The sequence below is a fragment of the Anas platyrhynchos genome, chromosome Z, assembly GCF_047663525.1.
Source record: "Anas platyrhynchos isolate ZD024472 breed Pekin duck chromosome Z, IASCAAS_PekinDuck_T2T, whole genome shotgun sequence".
NCBI lineage: Eukaryota > Metazoa > Chordata > Aves > Anseriformes > Anatidae > Anas > Anas platyrhynchos.
This window is the reverse complement of record NC_092621.1, coordinates 20,971,028-20,996,125: the sequence shown is the minus strand read 5'-3', so window position 1 is coordinate 20,996,125 and position 25,098 is coordinate 20,971,028. Positions and strand designations below refer to the sequence as shown.

General features: G+C 39.2%; 1 protein-coding gene across 1 annotated transcript in view; it reads left to right on the top strand.

Annotated features, from left to right (window-relative positions):
- The first annotated feature begins 8,623 nt into the window (after window positions 1–8,623).
- PDE4D (phosphodiesterase 4D) overlaps window positions 8,624–25,098 on the top strand; it is a 674,141-nt gene continuing 657,666 nt past the window's right edge. The window contains exon 1 of the mRNA XM_038170325.2: window positions 8,624–8,734. The gene's annotated coding sequence lies outside the window, so the exon portion shown is untranslated. The remainder of the gene's footprint in view (window positions 8,735–25,098) is intronic.

Genomic DNA, 25,098 nt, shown 5'->3' with positions numbered 1-25,098 from the left:
CTTAACAAATGTAAGCTTAAAAAAAAAAAAAGGAGCTAAAAAGAATTACTGAAAGAAACTACCTTCAGCAGAGATTAAAATCATATATGATGCACATTTTTGGTCTTCTAAAGCACATAGAAAGTCCTTAATCATACAATGCAGCTAGAGGCTTTTGCATTATTGCATTACTGTAGGAGAATCTTGAATCTGTCCCTTTCTGCAGTGTGGTAGAAGAGAAGGAGAACGGACAGTGCTAGAAACTTTTCCAGTTCTGCACAGAGTTCAATAATGAGATGACAGTTGTTTGAGATGTAGGGTTCTTACTGTCACTATAGAATATATAGAAATTACATAGATTATGTTACAATGTCAAGGTTACGTTTTTATGCCAGAGTAGATGTTAGTTTGGTAGCTGTATACAGCATACTGGAAAGGCTTCCACATAAGAAATGAATAAATAGACGAAGAATCTGCAGCCTGGAGAAAATGTAATAGAGGGGAAAATTGATGTCTGTGATATAATGAGAACAAACAAAAAAAAAAAACCAACAAAAAACGGAATCTGTTACTTGTATTATCAAATACAAAATCTTGGAATCATCAGTTGAACCTAGGACAGGTTTCAGGTTTGGAACTAAAAGATATGGTTTTTATCGTCTTTCTAGTTGAGATGTGGATTTCTTTCTAGCAACTTGCTATGAATGTTGAAGCCTTAGATGGGTTCAAGAAGTGACTGGAAATTAATGGAAGAAAAGAGTTAGTTGGGAGTTGTTATAAATTAAGATACCAACTTTGTCTCAGTATGTTGCTGATCCCCACAGCTCTTTGAAGTTTGCAAGGCATTTTTTTATGCATTTGCTCTTTGATTGGGATCTTCTGGTTGCCAATGTGAGAGAATCCTAGAGCCTGCGAAGCTTAGATTTCACCTGTGTGGTCATTTTTACCATGTGGTTGCCCATTGTTGGTGATATTTCAGTACAATACAAGAATATTTATTAATTTGTTATGACACTACTTATGAAGACAGAAAGGTATGGCCCCTGTAGTAAGAAGACATAGGCTGATCAAGAGTCCACTCCGAACTGTTCCTATTCTAAAATAGAATGTAAAGAATAGAATAGAATGTAAAGAGTGGAAGACCTGTGACAAGAAATGGCTGTTGATAACCTGTGCATAGACTGTGACTTTAGAGAAAATGAATTGGACAGAAATGTGACTCAAACGATGGCTCAGCTTCCAGGCTACTGCTTACTACGAGAAGAGCAACAGGGAAGAGAGTGTAAAAGGAAGAGTTAACGTGGTTTTTCCTGTAGCAACATTATACAAGTTGGTTGTGGTCTAGAGATGACACTGACAGTTCTTAAATGGTTATTTCATATTCTTAAGAGTATTTCAGTTGGCATTTTGCAACCAAAATTGTGACCAGCTCTGCTTACAACTTGGTTGCTTAACAATTCTTACCAGAGGAAAAGAAAAGAAACACCCCCTTCCCTCTACCACCATCCCCCTTCACCACCTCCCCGCCCCCCCCCCCCCCAAAAAAAAAAAAAAAAAAAAAAAACCTCTTCCCTCTTAAATCTCTTGTGCCTTTGTTCACAACAGTTTGAGAAAAAGAATTTCAGGTCTGAAAGAGCTGTCCTGTTTAGGGCTTTTTTTTTTTTTTTTTTTTTTTTTTCTCTACTGAGTGAGGTCCTATCCAGTTCTAGCTGAACTATCCAAAGTATTAAATTGCCAGATTTTTTTTTCTGAGAAGAAAGAAAAAGGCAATGTGCTAAAATAACTGCACATATGAACTCAGCTGGGCTCACACTGCTGCTGCCAGCGTGACAGCTGCTGCTTCACTAAGAACATCTGAGACTGCCAGAGGGGGTGAGAGGGAAGATCGGGGCAAGAGTCCAGCCCCACGCAGATCCATCAGTACCATTGAACTTATGGAGATCCCCAAAAAAGGTAAAGTGCAGGCTCAGTGGTGTTTTTTTTTTTTTTTTTTTTTTTTTAATTGCTCTTTGTTTGTTGTTGTTTGGTTTTGTTTTTTAATGCTCCTCTTCCTAACAGCCTTGCACTCTTCTCCCTTTCCTAGTAACTTGGTGTGTGTGCATGTCTCACCAAATGCCTTGTTTTTTTTTCTGCTGTTAATATCACTCTGCACAGATCTCTTGACTCACAGCACCTCTGAGAATTGCACTAGGCAGGAAACGTGTTGTTTTAATCTTCCCCACTCTGTTTTCTCTGTTTTGTACCTAGTTCTATTTATAGGAGACCAAGATCCAATAAATAGTTTGAATATGTCTACTTTTTGCAACTGGGAGCAATGAAAGAAGAGCCTGAGATTCCCAAGTTAGGATGGGGAGAGAGGTAACAGGAGGATCCATTTATTCTCTCTTCTTGGGAGCCAGTGCTTGGCCCCAGTGATCCACACCAGCAGGCTACCAAGTCTGTGGGCTTGTCAGTAACATGTTTAAATAGTGACTGTATGTGCCAGTGCTTAATCTGTTTTATGGGCCAGCAGGCATCAGATCCTCCCAGCCAACACTGAAGCCTTCGAGTGGCAGATACCATGCATACCCTTTTTCTCAATATGTATCTCAACGTGTATCACCAATTTCCCCTCCAGAAAAACTTCCCCTGCAAATCCTCTGCAAAATGCTACACTGTTTCTGAAATCTAGTGTTCAGAATTTGGAAATGCCAGGCTTTATAGATGGTTTCTACCAGAGTTGCTGTCTATGCTCAAAGAACTCCAAACTTACTGCTGTGACTGAATGCATCAATTTTGTGTGCAACTACAGAGCTAGCATTTTTAAACTTTCTAATGCTTGTGTTCACAATGCAAACAACTTTTTTATTTTTATTTTTTATTTTTTATTTTTATTTTTATTTTTATTTTTATATTTTTAATTGAATCAGATTTGTCTAGGAACAAAGCTGTAAGCTTTGTAAGGCTTCCCCAGCTAGGCGCTTAGTAGGGTTATTGATAGGGTTGTAAATGCGTCGGGTTTATAGCTTCTGAACTTGATGGTTCCTTTCTTTATCTGGCATGTCTGAACATGAGGTTTATCATCCTTTTAAAGGCATGCTGTCTTAGGCTCTCAGAGATTGTTTCATTCCTGATCAGGTGTCAGTGGTTCCTATGGAGAAAAGGAACCCCTTCTTATGAAGACTTATCCAGATCAAGGAATCTCTCTTCCTGCTATTCATCTGAATTTCTTACTTCTCTGGGAGAGACAATACATGTTGTATTTTGATATGTTTGTCTCCTGTGATTCCATCCCTTGGATCAAGCTTCCTTTGTATATTTCTCTTGTTAATGAGACTCCTAGTGATGTCCCAGTATCTTGTTCTATTTCTAGAATAATTCTCTTTCTCCATTTATGGACCAGACAATGTGGGCAGACTGATTTCCCTTGACTTTGGACTTTCCTTGGTCTGAACACGACTTTGTTTTGTAGAAGACCACTGAGATTTAACAATTCTCCATCACTGCTGGCCTGGGATCTAGGTAATACAACTTAGCAGTAAGCTGATTGTAGAAATGCAGGATGCTCAGTCATACAGTAGCAGTTTAAATAACCTCCTGTCTTCACAGGTAGTTTAAAAGCTATAACTCACTGCAGTAAATAGTGATGGAGATGGGCAGCCTGTGGCTTAAATCCTGGAGTGAGTCCTGGAAGAAATGGATTCCTTTCCATAGTCAGTGATCATGGGAAAGTTGCTTAATATTGTATTATCTAATTCTTCACTCCCATCTTTTTTTTTTTTTTTTAGTAAGTGCTGCATAGGTTTTTCCCTTCTTTATAAACAAAATGAGTCCTAGAGAGTCTGATTGAGATCTAAGCTTTATTTAAAAAAAAATAAATGCTAATAAGAAAGACTATTTTTTCTATTCATTTTCTATTCCTTCTTCTTCCTCCCCCGACCTCCTATTTGTTTTTTGGTGGGAATGTTTCCCACTAAGCATCCAGTTCAATTTACTTTTAAAGTGGGGACTCTGGGTTGAATTAATTTGCACTCTTACTAGATACAGCAGTTCTGTTAACAAAATCAATAATAGGTAGTTATTTTAACTGCAAAAAATAAAAATCATTACTAAATATTGTGTTGTCTTAGAAGTTCCTTGGTGTTTTTAAGCGTCTCCATCTGAAGCACAGTACCATGAAGTATGTATGAAGTCCATACAATACAGCGAAATATTGAGCAGGCTTACATACTAAGGTACCAGTGGTACAGACAAACTGTACAACACTGTTCTTCCTCTATGCAAAGCTGATTATCTATGAAAATTGCTTGCATTACTTCTGTGTTAAAGTTGTCAGTTAACTCTGCAACTAATAGTGAGTTTAGTACTGGTTTGGCTTGTTAATATTCCTCTGAACAACTAGTAAAAATGACTGCCTGAGATACAAATGACTGTATGCATATAGGATTCCCCCCCCCCCCCCCAAAAAAAAAAAAAAAAAAAAATCTGCCAAGTGAATTCTCTCTTCTACTTGTTTTTGTAGCTACACAGTGTAATCTTAACTAGAGGTTACTTTTGCTTACTGTAAGCAGGAGTTTCAAATTCTTTTACACACTGTTTTGCTAAATCATCGCAATTACATGTTGGATGAGGTCCTTCTCCTTCTGACGTAGGAAGTGTATTCATGGATCATATGTTCCATTCCTTGCATATTTTCCATGTTTTTTGTGCACTGTTCAAAAGATTTCCTGCACAAAACTACCATATAGAGTACAATTATCTTTTATGATCTATTTGTTGACGTTGCTGCTGTTTTAAGTAAAATAAGTGTCTGTAGATGTGAATAAGTTTTGTTTATTAAACTATTGTATGCTTGTTTATACCTCAAGTCACACTTGTTTCATAATATTATCAGAGTAACCTTACTCTTCAAATTATGTTCAGTAGTGTATTATACCTGATGATTAATCAGATGAGTAAACAGTTTCTTTTGTAGACTGGCTGCAGATCACTGCTTGCATTGTTCATACCTTCTGTTTTCAATGCTGTTGTATTTTGTAGAATCTCCCTGCCATTTTTAGAGCTGGGTATACTCATAATATGCTTTTTTCTCCATATATTTTTTAAGTTTGAATGGCAAGGGATGACTTTATAGTTACCTACCTTACTTCCTATATGGTTACTGTGTGTATAGCTACGTCATGCAGAGAAATAATTACCATCACATCCATATGAACTTCGTGGACTGCAAGTAACCCTAGCTAAGCAAAGCTAAGCACAAATATTTTCTGCAGAACCAAGTGAATGCTGTGGGTGTTCCAGCTTGTATGTACCAGTTCGCCTAAAGTTCAGACACTCTTGGAACTGCAGGGATAATGGAATGTGAAACGTAAAGGATGAGCAGCATGACCAACAGTGAAGTTGGAAGTATGTTGAGAAAACTAAAACACAGTATATATAATATATAATTTTGCACTCTTCTCCTAGACAACCTAATAGCCACTGACATGAGTAGCCTTTTCTTCATGGGTTCCAGCTTAGCTGAGGAGAGAGGAGGAAGGAAGCAGACACAGTGAACACTTTCCCATGCAGCCAGCTGCAATTGCCAGGCTGCCTCATGCATGCCTAGGTGTGCCTGCCTCTTCCAATCAGTTAAGCATTCAAAGTCTACTGTGCCTAGACACTTCCATGTATGAAAATGGGATTTCCCTTCAGTCTGCCAGAAAGACTAACCTCCAGGCAGATAAGTGTTGAAGCTCCTACTTGATATGCTTTCCTTTCAAGCTGCGTGCTATAGTGTTTAAAAAGTTTTCAGCTAACAGAAGTATTTCAAATATTGACAAAGAGAAATGGTTTATGGGTGAACTATTAAAAAAAAAAAAAAAGGCAGAGGCATGCATTATTTTTAAGGTTGCTGACTTTCCAAGTAGATATGACATTAATGCCAGTGTGGCAGGCCCAGAAGACCAATAAATCAGGGAGTTCTGACAGACAGGAAGAATTACACACAGAAAGTGCCTATTATGGAGGTGAATAATTTAACAAGATAGGAAAAAATGAAATGCCAAGGATACGATATCTTAAGTAGTGAAGGATTAACTTTATTGCCCTAGCTCTCACATTCCAGTTATTCAGTGAAAGTTTTTTCTTTGCTGCAGATTTCATTTCAGTAAATTATTTGGTTATAAATGTAACTACAGAAAACTGGCAATGTGATACTCTGTAGAGTTACAGAGTAAATAAGGGATCGGTACCAATTTATTTTGGTACTGCAGTGATTTTGTTTTCAAAACACTGAGTGTGGGTGTCAGGCTGTACATCTCCTGCACTGGTGGAAATGGAGGTAATGCTTTTTGTGAACTTGAGAAGAAAATCCAAAGACTGCCATCCTCTTAAGGTGTAGGTGAGAGTTGTTTTTTTTTTTTTTTTTTCTTTTTTGAGATAGGGAACTGCAGCTAGCACCTTCCCTTTTGAAGTGGGGGGGGGCTCATAAAAGGAAGCAGAAGGTGTAAGAGGGGTGTTTTCAGCAGAGAGGTGTGGGAAGAACTGTCCCTCCTCCCTGCTGTGGTCTCAGTGGACAGTAAGATAGAAGGGGGACTATAAAGTCTATATGTGTGAGAAAGGCAGTGCTCTATTTGAATTAGCCTGAAAAACAAACAAACAAACAAAAAACACCTTTGCATATGTCTCTCTATATTCACCTATCCCTTTGGTTACTGAATCCTTTTCTTTGGAAAAGGCTGTTCCTCAGTTATTGTGGAAAGAAACCAGATGGTAATTGCTTTGTTTTCCTCATGTTATGGCACCAGTACGCTGATACTGAAACTTAATGTTTCTGTTTCATTTTTTATTTCTTTCTTTTTCTTTTTTTCTTTTCCTTTTCCAATTAGATACCTGGCTTGCAAAGGTGGTCATCTCAAATTCCAAATCTGAGAAGCCTTTATAAATTTTTAATACTTGTTTAATTTGTTAAATGTTGAATTTTACCTTGTGTGTGTGTATGTGTTTTTTATAGTAATTTTTCATCAAGAGCTATTTAAAAGGATGCAGTGCTAAAATAGCTCATGATTATTACATGTAGTGATATACTGGAGACCTGGGGAGGAGACTGCTTAGGTATGCAAAAAGACCTGATTCATGAGATTAAAGGCTTCCATTTCTCTAATTCAAGTAATGATGCCCAGCAGGACAAGGGGGTCCAGATGGTCATCTGCAGCTACTAGCTGTTTCCTGGGTAGATATCTAAAGCTGCAAAATATCTGTAGAAACTGTCAAATTTGAATGTCATGAGTGCAAACACTGGAGTGGATTTTATCAAAGATGTTTTGCCTAGTAGATTTCTGAAATGATTCTAAAGCACGGATTACAAGAAGAAGGAGAAAAGGGAAGAAATGTGGAGAATAACTGTACATAAAAAGGATTTAAAGATGAAACAAGCAAACATATACGACTTCTACCCCTGTAAAGTTCATGCTAACTCATCCCAAAGTATCTCTGTTTTCATTCAACATTAGGATTTCTGTGTAAACAGCCTGACAGCTCCTTTAAAAAAATGTAGCTTTCCCTGTATTAAAATATGTCTCGTGCGTCTTTTGAGAGTAAGTAGAAATTAATCAACTTGAAGAATTCAGTGGGCTTGTGTACAGGAAGATAGTTCTGTAAGAACAAAATTTGATTCTGTCTTGTCAGATCCCTAAGTATTTTTCCTTAGGTGAAACCATATACATATATATATATATATATATAATTTTTATTTTTATAAAATTGAAATTGAAAGTGAAATGTTTTATGTTAGCTTGAAACACTCAAGAAAAGTTATTCAGTAGAAAATGTCAAAGTGTTGTGTGTTTTATTTCACATTGGTCAGCCCCCCAGTTTTGAAATTCAAAACCATGGAATTTCCCAGGAGGGACAACTTGGTCTGCATATGCTGTAGTGTGTAAATCCTGTCCTGTCCTAGATTGCTTCAAGTGTTTCTGGTTTTGGTTATTTATTGAAGACATTCTTGTTCCTTTCCTTATCTCTCTGGAAAATGATGTTCTTTTAAATCTTAAGCCCTTCATTTCTTTAAACTAGGAGCATGCAGATGGCTTTCCGGTAAGGGCTGCTCATTAATGCAATGAACAGCCACCTGTGGTCTGAAAAAAAACCCTACTGTAATCAGATTTTGTGGAAGGACATTTCATATTAAGCAGTAACATTATATTTAAATTAAGAGCAGGAGAGCACTGAAACAATTGCATAGGAAATATGAATTCTGTTTGCATAGCTTTCTGTCAATAATGTTAGAAAAGAAAAAAAAAAGTCAGCTCATAAGGAGGATGGTTCTCTTCTGAAAAGCTTTAGCCGATATCACACGTGTCTGAATATAATACTAGACATCTGAATTTAACGGAAGATTTTCCCATTGATTGAAATTTATCCTGTTGTTTCCACAGCAAAACTGTGATTTTGCTCTTCCCCCCCCACCCCTTGTTTCATGCTCCCCTCTCTCTACACAGAAAGCAATCCCAGATAAGCAGATTAATACGTGGGATAGCTCCTCTTCATTGTTCTGTGCCGCACTTCCAGCTTTTTGTAGCCAGTTGGACTTGTTAGGAGGAGCTAACTGATTGGTTGTTTCCTGGGCTCCGTTTCATAAATTATAGCCCAGCATGCATGAGCATGATTCCTACAGTTGCAGTAATCCAGAGGCCTGTCAGTTCCTGACTTTATGCATGTTTATTTCTACTTGTTTTATAATATTGCCCTGGAATTTCCTGTCTTAGATAGCTTGCTATTGCATCTTCAGGACTCTGTGAGTAATTTTGACTTTCTCAACTTTGTTAATTAAGTACTGTAAACAAGAATGCTTGTGTTTGGGAAGTAGTTCATTAGTAGCTAACCTTTGAGACTCTGTGCTGTATCAGCTCAGGTACAGTTAACTTTGTAGCTCTTCTCCTGCCAGGGCTAATGCAGCTTCACGATGCTGTGTTGGGGTTCATTCATTTCTGAAACCAGCTGTGTTTAATCTTCATGTTTTTGTGCTCCTGTAGTCAAATATAATGATGTTGCTTTACCTAATCAATGCATATTGCGTGTCTTCTGCTGCTGTCATGCTTCTATACTGTTTGTATGTTGTACAGGAGCAATTGTAGTCGAACTATTGAAGGAATGCACAATATTCTCAGCATACTATATAAATACCCCCTTCTCTCCCCCCCCAAAAAAGAAAAAATTCTCTAAATAAGAACAGACATACTGGTAAAAAAATAAAAAAGCTGTGTTAACAGCCAGTATATTAAACAACTGTATAGCTTAATTAACCCCTTTTTCACATGGTGCTATAGCACTTTTCCTAATCTGTAGGGGTTGTTTCTGTAGCCAGCTAAATGCCAGCATGTTAGAGTTCACACATTTTGAAAACAAAAAACTACTCACAGTGAATTAGAAACCAGTGGGAAATGCTGTTCAAGATCTGCAGTTTAATCAGATGGAGTTATCACAGTGACTCCCTTGTTGGTTTCCTGAGATAGCCGGGTGTTACCTCTGTGCGACTGGGGTTTAAAACAATGGAGCAGCAGATTGAAATCAGAAATCAGAAAGCTACCAAGCTAGTGCACTACACCTCTCTGGTAAATGCTACAAGGTCATATTCGTTGCTACAAATGCATTAGTTCATGCAAAGGACTTTCCACATTGCTTGTTTTTCCACTGGAAACATCATTTCATTGTGTGGTGTAATAAAGCTAGCGTTTGTGGGTAAATAGCTTGGGTTATACTAAGAAGTGCATACTTTCTGCAAGCAGGATATAAGCCTACACTGTTTCTTAATAGCTTTCCTTCTTGAAGCTGTAGCTTTTCAGATGGATTTGTGTGAGTAAAAAATTTTAAAATAGTAAAAGTTCTTCAGACAGGTGACTTGCTCTTTGCACTGAATATTATAGCTTCCAGGGGTATAAAATGCATTTGCAAAACTTCTGTAAATGCATTTCATCAGCAAAGATATTATCTTTTGAACATGAAAAATAAGAATGCAGTTTTGAAATTTCATTTATCCTTATTGTAAATTTATAATTTCACGTAGTGTTTGGCTACATTTTCGACTTTCAAAACAGTTAGAAAAGAATTAACTGTTTAATTTATGTTTAACATTGAAGTAAAACAATTTATTAGTGTCTTTATGCTTATTGAACTTCTTTTTTGTAAAGAATGTGTGTTTGTGTGTGTTACTTCAAAGGGTCAGTTACACATATTGTGTCCTGGGGTGAATGCAATATTGCTGTTTGTACCTCTTGCATTGTAATGCATATAATCAAGCAGACGATCACAAAATGAAAGTTAATTCTGCTGTGATACTGTTGAAAGTATTTTTGTTAGAAGTGGATCAGCAAAACAAACTGTTTAGTTCCTCTAAGTTGCTTTATGAAGTTGAACAAAAACATGTTTTGTTCATGCAGGTAATATTTGAGATAACTTCTGCCAGCTCTGCTGTAGTGGTCAGGTATAGTAAATATATACGCTATTTATATATGTAATATAAAACCTAAACCACAGTGAAATTCATTTGGCTGAAACGGTATTCATTTAGTGAGTCAACGAATTGTAGCATGAATTACCACTTGCTATGTATATTTCTAAAATAAGAAATCTGAAGTAGTTCTTTCAGAAGGGAAAAGCTGGACCAGCATAGTTTCTCTGTGACATATGCAAAACAGAGGGAAACAACTTGGTGAGGCATTTAACTTGGAGAATGTGGTGCTGTGGTCTGAACGGCCACGTGACTTGTCACTTCTCGTTTGAATGAATGTTATCTCTGCCATGAACGTTTTATTTATTTTTTTTCAAACCTAGTCTGCTTATTTAACTCTGAGTATTGTTACTTTATTTGAGCTCAGAAAAGTGAGAGACATGAACTTATGGATAAAAAATGCAAGTTTTAGAGTGAGTTTCTTAAAGCAACATGTATGCTGTGATCTCAAGAGGAGTAAGGTGGAAAATCAGTCTTCTGCTGTAGCTGTTTCAATACTGTTAATACCATGTTTCCAGGAACTGGACCTTTACTGATACAGAATTCTATAGGTGAGATTTGGAATCTAATGTACTGCAAGCAGTGCCTAGAGCCTGGATCAAAGCCCTATTGTGCTGGATGCTGTTCAAACAAGTATTAAAAGGTTGTCCCTGCCCCTGTGAGATTATAAACCAAACAGGATGGTAGGCACAGGATGGAAGTACACACAGTTTAAACATAACCTTGGGCAAGTCATGGCAGGTCAGTAACTCAAGAAGGAATGAAATCCTGGGATATATCTGCAATATCATGTTGTATTAGACATACCTGTAGCAAAGAAGCGGGGCACTGGGGGGTCCGCAACAGAACATCTGCTTGATCCTAGAAGCAGCAAAGGTATGTTGTGAGAAGGGTAATTAGGGCTTTTTCTGGACTAGGACCGAACACTGTACTACTTCCTACAAAGAGGTTTCCTTAATTCAGAGTTCAGTGCCTCCTGGACTAAACAGACATTTCTCAAAGGAAACTTTTTGTACCCTATTACATTAAATATTCCAATATTTTGCATCCACTTTAGGAAATCTGGACAGATGGATTTTTCAGAAATTTTCTAAGTTTTCCACAATTCTTTAGTAGAAGCTCAGATTTGCATTCATATTTAGAACTAGCCAGAGGCTTTCTGTGTAAATTAAAGGAAAGGTGGCCCAAGTTATAGCTTGTGTACAGCCCCTACCTTGAGCCCTACTGGTTGTGTTGTATGCATTGGTATTTGACCTAAGTGGATAAAATTCATGCATGTTTGTCTGCTTAAATGTAAGATTGATACGAATAAACACTTTTATACATAATTTGGATGAGCTTATAAAAAGAACTAAAATCCTCTTTAAAACTTGAAGGTCTCACACTTTGCTAGTGAACTATCAGTGTAAAGCTCAGGTGCCCACTGCAGCAGCATAATTTATGTGAAAACTCTGGTATGCTTTGGAAAATACTCTGCTAAACATTTTGGTTATGAATTTTCAGAACTATCTGCTCAGTCCTGCGCTAGAGTCCTGCTCTGCTTCTGTGTCAAAGCCTCCTGATGGGCAGTTAATTCTAAGCCATTTGCAGCCAGTAGAAGCATTTCTTCCAGTTGTGCCTCTGTGCCAGATGTCAGCTGTGGGAAGAAACCCCCACCCCCAAATTAAAATCAAACCAATCCAAAACAAAACAAAACAAAAACCTTCCTTTTGTCTTCCAAAAACAATGTGCCCAACTTAGCCACTGCCCTTCATATAAACAACTGACAGAAGTGATCCTACAAAATCACAGGAAGGCATGAACATTGCTTAGTAGGGCAGTTAGTGCAAGCCCTTGCTTCTGCTAATAATTCATGGCAGCTTTGGGAATTAAGCAGAGGTTTGCTTAAGCAGAGGATCTGACAGGGCCTTATGCCACTGTGGCTATCTAGTATCGCTTGAATTACAACATTAAGGAACTTTAAGTCTGGCACTGCTTGTGCTGGAAATACTCCGGTGTTCCTCAGTTTTAGAGATTTAAAATACTTTGGTTTCACAGAAGAAACATATTGACATGGCTGGGTTGTTGTGGTTTCATGTGCTAACCTTTTGTGCAAAACACACAAAGTTCACAGGAAAAAAAATGTTGTCCAAAGTGTACTGCACTTCTCATTTGTTTGTGGTGGCCAGTATACATTTCTGAATTACCTCTGCATAATATAAGATTATTCTAGAGCTTGAAAAAAAAATAAATAGCTGAAAATTAACAGGAACATTTTTTTTTCTTTTTAAATGGGACAAGTATTGCTTCCTTCCTGGCTGATCATTTAGATTTACAACAATATTGGAAAAGAAAAAAATGTAATAACATTAGTACAATAATATATTATATCCTCTTTAGACAGCATAAATATGTATTTGTGGTATGTGTCTGTTGAGAGATCTCTTGTCGTATTCAAAGCTATTGAGCATGTTAAGAGAGGAGAGGAGAAGAAAATCTACAAGGAAAAAAAAGAGTTTGATAGGAGGAAACAGAAGGGAAGAAGTGGGAAAGTTAAAGATAAAATTAGCTGTTCAAATGAAGATCTCCAAAGCATCTCAAAAATAAATAAATAAATAAATTATATACTCTTAAATGAAGCATGTGATGCAATTTAGCCCAGAGGGGAATAAGAAAATCTTCAGGAGTATTATTAATGAGGCAGCTCTTGGCAACCTTGTATAATTTTATCATTACAGTTGCTTTCTGTAAACAGTCATGCAGTGCATGTACCAAAATACAATTCAAAGTTGCATGGCTGGGTGTTCATAACAGGTGAGCATTTACGGTTTTTATATATGAGGAAAATGCCTTAAGCAAAAGGGGTACAGGTTCTCTGCATGTATTTACAGTCTCAGGGTCAAGGTTAGGGTTGCTTTAGCTTCCTTTCGTGTACCTGGAAGAGTAATAATCTGTTCTTGTGTCCCAGCTTGCTTTTCCTGAATGAAAGTATTGCTGCACAAAGGAGAATACAGATATATTTCAGTTTTCAGGCAGCAACACAAATATTCTCCCCAAGTACCAGTGCTCCTGGCTGTTGTGCAGAGAACTTGCTGTTCCTTCAGGGGCTCACTGGATCTTGTTGTTCACCATATTAGAAATGAGTGTCTTCTGCATTAAATAACCTGCTGAGGAGCTTTACCTGCCAGAATGGCTTGGATAGCTATCAAAGATCAGGCGTGCTATAGGCTAGGATCTAAATTATAGGACACACATATTCTGTTAACTTTCTTGATGCATCGTGTTCTCATTTCTCTCTCCAGTTCTGCCAAACCAATACAAACCAAAACTTTTCTTGAATTTTCATTATTAGAGTCACTCTGCAAGCATAATGTATGGAGGCTGCCAAACTCAAAAATGAAATGATTCAACCTCAGCAATAGATTTGGAAAGATGATGAAAGAAGAGAAATTGCTTTGTGCATTATCTGTATAGAATTTGTTGTGTATACAACCAGCTGTGGATTGATGCATGAAGGGTTGATGTGTGTTTGGAAGTTGCCAGAGGGCAAGTTAGAAGCTGAAGTGGAGGACAAAAAGAAAGGTGGCTTTATGGCCTGCAACAGAAAAGGATCTAGATGGACCTGCAGGGCTGCTGAACTGTTTGCTAAACTGAGCCGGCACAGCCTGAAAAATATTTAGTACTCAGTTTCATCAGAAAAACAGAGTTTAGAGAATGTAAGGGATGTGAATGCAACAAAACCAAATTAATCAAATCTACACTTCTCTGTGTAGATTGTTACTTTATCCCAAACAACTATCTTATATCTTAAATGTTATGGTCATTGTTAAAAAAAAAAATAAATAAAAGAAAATAAAAATAATAAAAAAGGGAAAATAATTGCAATTGGCCACTGTATGTAGATAACTTACTCAATAGGAGAGAGGAATACAATTGATCTTGCTCAAATAGCTGAATTTTGATATGTGACCCAAGAAGTTTTCGGTGAGTTGTATTTCCCCTAGTTGCATATTGTCTTACAATTTTGAAAATGTAGGCCCTTACTTAACATTAAGCTCCTTAGCATAGTTATTTCTACAGCATAAATGTTTTATTTTGCATGTGTTATTTATAATGACACACACACAAAACAGAGTTAGTGTGGTGTTGTACACATACAAAAGGATACATGCACAGCTTAAAATTGAATTTTGATGCTGACTTTGTTTAATGTTTTTAAATGTAAGATTTCATTCAATCCATACCAAAATGTTTTGGTATTTTTAAATTAATCTTTAATAGTTAAGAAGTTGAAATGTAATCTTTCTATTCTTTATTTCACTATCTAGGAGTCTGATCCTTCCCAAGCTCTTTGAGATCTGGGTATTGATGTGAAGGGTTGTAGATTCATTAATTTACAGATAACAAGTCTGTGTTAATTTCTAACCTTCTGCCTCTTCTTTCCTGCCTCATGAGTATAGCAATATGGAAGATAAGATATATGTGTATGAGAAAGTGTTTTTTTCCTTTAGTCTGTCATGGTTTTGGCAGAGATAGAGTTAATTTTCTTCCTAAAGGCCTGTCTGATGCTGTGTTTTGGACATTTGATGAAAATATTGGTGATAACACCTTGATGTATTTAATTGTTGCAGAGTTGTGCTTGCACAGAGCCCAGGATGTTTGAGCTCCTCGTGCTGCCCTGCCAGTGAGGCTGGGGGTGCCCCAGGAGCTGGGAGGGGACACAGCCAGGACAGCTGGCCCAGGCTGGCCAAAGGGATGTCCCACACTGTGTGGTGCTGTGATCAGCAATAAGAACTGTGGTTAAAAAAGAAGGAGGGGTGATGGCATTTGTCTTCCCAAGAAACCATCACATGTGATGAGCCCTACTTTCCTGGGAGTGGCTAAACACCTGCCTGCCGGTGGGAAGTAGTAAATGGATTCCTTGTTTTGCTTTGCTTGCACACATCAATTTTGCTTTACCTCACAAGCTGTCTTTATCTCAACCCATGAGTTCTTGCATTTTTACTTTTCTGATTCTCTCCCCCATCCCATCTGGGGAGGGTGAGCAAGTGGCTGGGTGGTGCTGAGTCAGGGCCAAACCACAACAGCCTGTGATGCATACGCAGACATAAAATTACTGTTAGATCCCTATGTGTATAAATCTTCATTACACAGAGAAACACTATAAAATCCAAATTAGATGCGTAACTGGTCTTAAAATTAAATTGAGGGCTTGCTTTTTAATATTCCACTTTTCGGAGTCTGAATACTTTATACAGCTTCTGGAGTGAACTCACATGGAGGCTTGAACATCTGTGGCCCATCCATTTAAACAGATGGCAAGATCTGTGATGTCCCAGGCATTTGCAGCGTCTGGCAAAAGTGTGTTTATACATCTACCTATCTTTGGCCATTAAAAAGTCTGGCCTTGTTCCAGCCATTTGGTATATGAAATTTCTAGCTGCATGCTTCCCTTAGACTTGAGGGACGTGAAATCTGTTATTTGCCTCTGTTATCTCCACATTGGTGTTTCCTATGAAGACATTTAATTATGGACAGGGGGGTATTTGTTAATTACTGACTTGTTTTATGAGGGATTCTGATACAGTGGATATAGCACAGCATGTGTGTATATAGTAAATAAAACAATTAGCTGAGACCTGAAATGACCAGTTATTGATAAGCTGTGTATTTAATTAAAATGAAAAGGTATCAGATCATCTATCTGATGCCTTACTAATCAACATTTTTTATTTTTATTTTTTAAACATTTAAACATAAGACTGTTTGAAAAACATCTGTTGCTCTGAATCATCTGTCCAAGTTTATTTGGATGAAGCCAGCTACTCCTGATGGCAAAACAGAGTTTGAGAACATAAACCTCAGTCATTATAGCCATTTCCTGAAGTGTTCTCACAGAAATAATATTAGGGTTCTTTATGAAAACATTCACATTCAATTGCCTGGTCATGTGTCGAGCTGTGGGGATATTGATATATAGGATAACCCACAGGAAGAGAGTGATACTGCTGGCATTCCCCTCAAAGCAGCAATCTTCTAGTAATATTTCTGTGCAAGAGAAATTATGAAAGATAGCATTTAAAATTCACACACACAAAAAAAAGTAGCACTAGAAAATAGTTTCATCAATACAATGGGGCTATAGGGCCTTCTATTTCCAGCTTTGGAGTGTAATAGGAAAAAACAGCAATAGCGGAAAGAAGGAAAAACAGCAACAACAACAATACTATTTTTCTGCAGGGCATTTAGCAACATTTGTTGGTGTAGTTGGTAGTATGGGGAAAAGAGTCTGGAAAAATGCATACAACAACCCTTTCAGAAGCCATTAATTGAAGAGCCAGGAAATGTCTTCCTCACTTAAGAATGCATTTACCAATTGGACTGAGAGATTTGAAGGCAATGCTTTATGGCCTGAAGATTTTTCTGGATGTCTTGTTCTGGCTTCTTTCTGAAATGCTGCACTTACGTGCTGTTTTTAACAGAAGAAGAATTTCATAGTTTTGGCTTTTATTTTCCCCTAGCTTCAGCTACTGTCTCTTAATTCTATCTCTTAGTGAGTCTTACTGCAGCTTAAGAGCAAAATATCACCTTCTAAGTCTGTTATTAATGTCTGATAAAATCATTATAAATATTTTCCAGTGCTGGCTAAGATTCTAAGGTTTTTAACATAATCCCTGGTTTCAGATAGTCTTGATCCGTCTCAGCTATGTGAAGCATTTCTTTAAAAATTCTCTCTTCATTTGAAGCTTTTCAACCTCAGAAGGTTTTCATGGCTCATCGCAGTTGTCACATTCAGAGATATTAAGCAATTTACCATGTGTCTGTGTAAGTGTTAGGATGGTCTGTTCTGGGAAAAAAAAAAAAAAAAAAAGCACTTATTTTCTTCTATATTTGTCCTCCCTCAAATCTGTTTTTTTTTTTTTTTTTCTTTTTTTTCTTTTTTCTTTTTTCTTTTTTCTTTTTTTTGTTTTGTTTGTTTTTCATGATATTTCTGAGATCAAAATTCACTGCAAGGTGAATGTGCTTTTCCGATAGTAAGCAAAGTCTGTGTTGTTATTGGGATTTATTTATTTATTTATTTGATAAGGTAGCTGTTTGCAAGACTGCTGTGTCAGAATCCTTAATAAAGTAGAGATGAACTACACACTGGTCCTGAGTCTATGCACTCATCTTATGCGGCTCTAGGTCCCATGGCTCTAAAATATAATTCAGGCTTTTTTTAGGGTAAAATATATATATATACCTCTCTCTGTCTCTGGAGGAAAACATATGAAATGATGATAAAATTATGATTTCTTGCAGAAAATTTCCTGCAGGTGAAATTTTTGTAGTACAAAATGTGATGTGTCCACTGTGCTCCGGAGTCTGGCAGGAGCACTTGATGGGCATATCTGAGGGTATGAAGCCAGCTGAAAGGTTAAGGGAGACAGACCTGGTGAACCCTTGTCCTTTCCTCCTGATGGAAATGACTCCTGTGACGTGCCACCCTTCCAGTTGAGCCTGGCTGTCATCCCACCATGCAAGCTGGCACAGTCATTACCATGCCAGCAAACTGTTTGCTGTTCCCATGGAAGATGAGTGGCCCAGGATTCAAGCTTACACCCCAGCCACATTTTGTTTGGCTTTCAGGAGTACAGGTCTATTAGCTGTGTTTCCTCTTCATTTTACAGTCATATTTTGTTTGGGTAACTTCTCAGCCTATACTAACTGACTGGCTCCCTGACAGGCTCTCTGCTCTCACCAACCAACTGACCTCTGTTTGCCTAATGCAGTTCCACAAAGAAAACCTGGCAGGTAAGAGGAATTCCTCTTTCCAGATTAGGGACTGTGTGTGCTTTCCCTCTTGTTGGATGCATGCTCTCTGCAGCACCCAGTGACAGTGGCTTTGTGACTGTAGCATTCAAATGGGGTCACTAAATGACCCTGGGGGTGCAGCTCTAGACCAGCTTCCCTTTCCTGATTCAGTTGTATTGCTGTCAAGTACTCTGGGAGTTTTTTTTTTTTTTTTTTTTTTTTTTCACAAAAAGACTTGAGAAAACTTCAAGTTGAACAACACAAATTGAGACTTTTCCACAGGTGTTTGTGTCTAGGCTCATTGAGAAGTTTATATTTACAGTGTATTGCCATCCCAAAGAAAGAACACAATGTTTTAAAGCATGGAAGAAATAAGCTAATGATTTCAGTGGAAGCATGTACTTGAAATCAGGCAATAGTGCAACGCCTTGTTGTCTTCTGTTAAAAATGCATTTCACAGATTCAAAATGAAAAGGCTGAGAATGTAATTTTCCCCTACGTTGTAGTTTGCACTCTTTCTATATTAAAGCTCGCTAGTTTTTGCTGTTGATCAGGATAATCCATAGCCAGCTTAAAAGGCAGGGATTTTTTTTAAGCATTTTGTATTTGTGTAGAGTATTTTCATTGATTTGCTTTACACTGCAGTATGTCTAACATCAGTATATCCAGTAGTACACATGTACTTTAATTTGGGTCAAGTTTCTGCCTTCTTGGTCAAAAAAATAAAAATAAAAATCTTATTGTGCTGCTTCAGGGAGTTAATTGATATGCATATAAAGTCAGATGTCCAAATTTTCGAACAGTTTCCTCGAGAAATCTGAAGTAACATATTGGTGTTGCTTCTGGGAGTTAGTCCATGAACAGACATTCTGTGAATAGAAAATTGTTTCTGACTGATAAAATGTATTATACATATATAATATGCATTACGTATATACATGTCACCAGGCAAAATAATTCTGGCCCTGAAGCTACTATTGAACAGTAAAGATTTACAGGTGCTGCTTTGTGTGTAAAATCTTGCTGATACATGCACTAAATATTTTAGTGTGCTATACTCTGTGATGATCAGATATTGACTAATGACTGAACTAAGACAGCTGAACTGAGAAGCAAATCATACAATTATGATAGAATGGCAATTTATAATAAAGTATTGGTTTTATCATTATTCCTTTTTTCCCTCCTAGTTGCTACTTAAATTCATTTTCTCATCAGATTTGTAAGTGATCAGCTGTCAAACAGTAATTTTGGAATTCAATTACACTTTTTATTAATAAAAGTCAGTGAAATAGCTTATATAAAACCATGTAAATCAAGCTGCAAATAGCTTATTTTAAAAGCAGCATAGTGCTAAAAGCATTTATAATATTAATCCATTCATGAAATTGCATTTTAAGCTTGATCATTCCAAGAGCCCTAGATTTAAAGCAATGGTAAGAATTTACACCATACTAAATTCAAAGGAAACAAATATAAATCACCATTGTGTTGTGACATGTGTTGTGCACCTGGTCCCTGATTTTGGTTTGGATCTCTGAAACCAAAGTGCAGGTCACAGAAAATGTGCAACTGTGGGAAGATTTTAGAGCTAGTACTGCCAGTCCCTACTGTGCAGATGACTCAGTAAGGGAAAGAGTACAGGCCTGGGCAGCAGTTTCAGCTGCATTTTGTGACTCAAGGGCAGTCCCCTGCAGAATTCTGGGTTTAATTTTATCTTTTTCTATGGGATTTTAATCTGCCGGTTATAGCTATCTCTGTCCATGTATCTCTCTTCTTCCTGTACTCTAATCCAGTCCTCACCTTTGGCAACATCTCCTATACTTCCTTGTGTCAACCTACCACAGCTTTTGCACTCTCTTATCTCAATAGCCATGCCAATTTCCATTCTGACTGTCTTCCATTTCCCCTTCCTGTTAACTTCTCTGTGTCAGTCCTTCTCTCTTCTCTGCAGGCACTTTGACTCCCTGATGCATTGCTGTGGCTGCTTATGCCTTAGTACTCACCATGTCTCAAAATCAGTATCAGTCTTGCAGAGGAGAGTCCTGGTGGTTATGGAAATATATACCTGGTCTGTATTTGGGATGTCAGTCCATTATAACTCTGTCTGTACATGTGTCAACTGCATATCCTTCTCAGTCTTTGTGTGATACAGTGATATCATGTCTACAGAAGTTGAGATAGGACAGAAGATGATCACTTAATCCAAGTCTTCTGAAAACTCAGCAGCAGGACTTGGTCTCTATAGTGCATATGTCAAGTTATCTGTTGTTCCTCCCTGACCTGCCACAAGGTTTTATTACTTTGAAATATTTACAGGGCTAGCTGAAAGCACATCTCTGATGTGTTTAATTTATCCAAATTTTCCTTTCATTGCATTTTCCAGATTCGCTAAACACTATGGCCAACCTGTATCCCAAAATTCAGTTTGAAGTAACAATCTGTTAAGCGAAATTTCACTCCAAACAGATTACGTTTGGCAAAATTTATCAGCAGAATAAAATAGATTCACATAAGAGGAGTGGTAAAGAAACTTTATCTAAGAGGTGTAGTTTGAGGGTACCTAGTAGCCTTTATCCGATGTGCCATTTTTCTGCAAGGACAATGAGACAGGTGCTCACTTCAGAGACCTTTGAGAAGAGGAGGACCTGGCATCACTCAGACATGATGGTGCTAGGCTTGTTGGCCAGTTTCAGGGTGATGAAATGATGGCCTCTGTGCTTCACTTGCTCTTGTAGATGGGAGCTGGTTTACATGTTTGCCCCTAAACCACTACAGGTGTGTTGTCATCTGAAAAAGCACATCTGTGTACCACCAGCATTAGCCTGGATTGAGATACAGCTGACCATCTGGACCCTGAATTTCTCTATGATTCTTTCCAAATAAGGCTTAGAATTCCCCTCTGCTTCACACTCTGATTTTAATCCCATTTTTGGAGAAATATGTTGCTGATATGTACAGAGCAGATTCTGTACAAAGAACAACGTTTTACCTGTGTAAAGTTTAAAAAAGTTTTAAAGTTTTAAAGTTTAAACTGTGTAACGTGTAATTTTTTTTTAAATCTAGGTTTTGTTTTAGAGATTTGCTGGAAAAGCTCAAATAAAAACATGGTTCTTCCTATTCAGATGTGTATTTAAAGCATTTTGCAAGACTTTGGACAAGTATTTCAGAGAAAATGGAAGGTTTAGGGCATTATTACACCAGATTTCTTAAGGTAATGTTATGGAAATTATGTAAATGTTAAGTACTATTAATTTGATATTTCAATTTGAAATTATTTTTTTATTGAATTTGAATTAGTTTATGTTTGTTTAAAAATAAGCTAAGAAAAAAACATGGAATATTTTTTTATATCCTGCTTCAGTACCATGTGTATGGTGAAAGACAACAGAATAGTTTAGTTAAACAAAGACAGAGTTCTTTTAAATGCTTAAGAGAATATCTCTGTTGTTGAACATCTGACCAGCCCTTATGATACGAGAAAGTATTATGTGCAATTTAAATTCAGGAAAAAAGACCATATTCTGTGTCTAACAATCCTCTGTTTCCTTTTAATTACAGTAGATAGAATCACAGAATGTTATGTTTGGAAGGGACCTCTAGAGGTCATCTGGTCTAACCTGCTCAAAGGAAGGTCACGTAGAGCAGCTTGTCCAGGACCATGCCAAGTCAGTCTAATAATGTTTCTGAATACTTTCCTTAGTGTCTTTTACTGTTTTTCTATTATCATCCCCATTTTTTTCTATTATTTTCGTCCCCTGTTTTTCTATTATTTTCCCCATTTAAGACAAGCAACTTAAGAAAGTGCCTACCATTCTCTGTTTGACAGAGATAATTCCCTTGGTGGAAAAATATTTTTCCAGATGATTGTGCCTTTAAAAAAAAAAAAAAAAAAAAAAAAAAGGAAAAAGAAAAAAAAAAGTTCCTTATAATAGAGAAGGATAAAAATCTCTCAGGCTATGGATACGATAAAGTTGGAAAATTCTGTTGGAAATAAGTTTGGAAAAAACAGAAGTATGTCTGGGCTTGCTCAATTATCACAAACACACAGGGCTGAGAAGCACTATGCCTACAAAATAAGGTGTTTTAGAACAAATAACAAGGATGTCTTCACTCCAGCCAGTAAAAGCTGGGTCAAACAGGAAAGAAAAATAGTATGTGTCTGAGTTTATCCCCAAACAGCTTGTAGAGTAAAGGTTATTTTCATTAAACCTTGTATCTCTAGAATGAGCAGACTCCCTATTTGTTGACCAAAAGATAAAAGCTCTGCAGATCTTTGTATGTACTTCTATAGTAAAAATACACATAATACACATTGCCATATTGAGAAGAATGTAGCGGTAAATACTTGGATATTTACCTATGGTGGAGTGTGGGAACTGCCTACCCTACTTTGTTCTTCACTTTTGTTGTTCTTCCTTTATTGAATGTTTGTGTATTGCACAGCTGTTAGCATTTGTAATTTCCAAATAAGCCTTCATATGTCCTTTGTATAGATATTTCATTATGCAAAAGAACAGAGATCTAAACCTAAGAGTCAATGGGGAAAAAAAAAATCTATTAAAATAGTAGATAAATTATTATAAAATTTCTTATCAGCAGAGGAGACAACCCCAGTTCCTCAGCCTCTCCTCATTGGTCTTGTTTTCTAGGCCCTTCAGCAGCTTTGCTGCTCTTCTTGCAATGCATTTCAGCAACTCAGTGTTCTTCCTGTAGCGAGGAGCACCAAAGTGACCAGAGAACGCAAGGTGCGTTGTGTGTCACCAGTGCTGCAGACAAGGAAGGGGATGATCCCTTTCCTCCTCCTGCTGGCCAGACTGCTTCTGGTGCAGGCCAGGAGGCTGCTGGCTCTCTTGGCCAGCCGGACACACAGCTGTCTTGTGTCCATCGGGCAGTTGACCAGCACCCCCAGGTCCTTTTCTGCCAGACAGCTTTCCAGCCACTGTTCCCCAAGCCTGCACAGCTGCAAGGGGTCGTTATGCTCCAAGTGTTGTACTCAGCATTTGGCCCTGTTGAATGCCATACAGCTGGACACAGCTCATCGATCTAGCCTATCGAGATCCCTCTGCGGGGCCTTCCTAGCCTCAGCCAGATCAACAGTCCCGCCCAAGCTGGTGTCATGGGCAAACTCAATGAGGGTGGTTTTACCTCACTAGGAAGAGGAGAGGAAGAAGAAAAGGAAAGAAACAACTGATGGGTTGAGATAAGGATAATTTATTTAAAGGAATAGTAATTGGAAAAGAAATTCTTGAGGGAAAATCGGTAACTCGATATTTGAAGGAAAGGGAAAAGCAGGGCCCACACGGGTGCTTGTGAGGGCCCTGCTTTTCATCGTCCGCTGGTGTCAGGGAGCTGGATGCGCCGGGGCCGCAGCAGCAGCGAGCCGATGCGGAGGATGGGTCCGTTGGCGGGGCTGGTGAGGCGCTGCCCTGCAGCCTGCTGGGGGGCGGCGTTGATGGGCCCAGGAGCTGCGCCGGCCCCGTCTGCTCATGCGATCCCCTGCGGCCCCCTTCTCCCAGCTGCGGGGCCGTTGTTGGTGGGCCGTGGGCGCAGGTTGTAGCGGCGCTGAGGGGATCTGCTGCGGACCCTCTCCCTGGCGGCGTTCCTGCGGCCGTGAGCGGACGGCCTGCACACGTACTGCTGGTAGTCATCGTCCGCTCGCACCGTGTGCAGGATGCGGTCGATGGGCTGCCTGCAGAGTGGGCACGCGGAGCTGTTGGCAGTCCACCGCCGGATGCAGCGGAAGCAGAAGGCGTGGAAGCAGGTGTAGGTGTAGGCGGTGTTTCTTGTGGTGCCCAGGCAGATGGGGCACCGTTCCCCTGCCGCTGCCTCGGATGGCCCCGCCTGCTGCATCTGGCCACTGCCGGCTGTTGCTGTAGAGCCGCTCTGCTCCCGGTCCTGCTCGGCACGGGATGGAGTGTCCTGCCTGTCAAGAGAGTCATGCTAGGAGGAGTGGGAAAGCACAGAGAGCCCAGGAGAGTGGAGGTTGCAGGGAGGTGAGGGCCTCCTGAAGGGCCTTCTTGTGGGCTGAAATTCTTCTTCCTCATCATCATCATCACCAGGTTCAGCCACGTGGGCCAGCCGTCACAAGGGCTGCTCTCGGCACCTGCCTTGGCTCCCTAATCTCAGCCCCCCATTCACTCTCCCAGGCCAGCAGCACGGCTGGAGTTAGCAGATGGTACCTGAAGGAGGAGGTCCAAGAACGCAGAGGAGCTGTCTGGGCGCTGTCGATGGTGCCAAGGACCCTGGCACCTTCGCTGTGCCCGCAGCTCCGGGACAGGTGCTGTGGGGACCTGCAGTACCCCACCACACGAGAATGCACAAAGGCGCAACTCAGAATAGCCCGGGATGCTCCTGGAGCCTGCACGCCACGTGTCTGAACTCTTAGGAGTCCTGAACCAAATGCACCTCGCGGCAGAGCGGTGAGGTTGGAGCAGTCACAGATGCTGCTCTGTGACATCACAGAGGCCTCTGGGGCTGCCCCCAAACGCTGCCCAGTGAGGACAGCAGCCCCTCCAAAGGGGAAAGCCTGCTGCTTTGCTGGGCATTTGCCATCTTGTCACAGCCTAGGGGCGTTGTCTAACCTCCGACATGTCGGGTCCTGTGGTGGCAGGCTGCGGAGCTCCATGCTCCAGCAATGCAGGCAGGGAACCCTGGTGATGTCCTGGGTGCAAACAGAGCGCACTGACTCGGCTCCTCTGAGGGCTGTCAATGGGACTCACCAGAAGGGCTCATCCCTTGTTGCTGGTGGGAAAGTCCCTGTGGGCAAGTTGTTCTGTTGCTCAGTCACCCCCACAGTAAAGAATCATAGAATATTCCAAGTTGGAAGGGACCCGCAAGGACCATCGAGTCCAACTCCTGGCTCCACATAGGTCTAC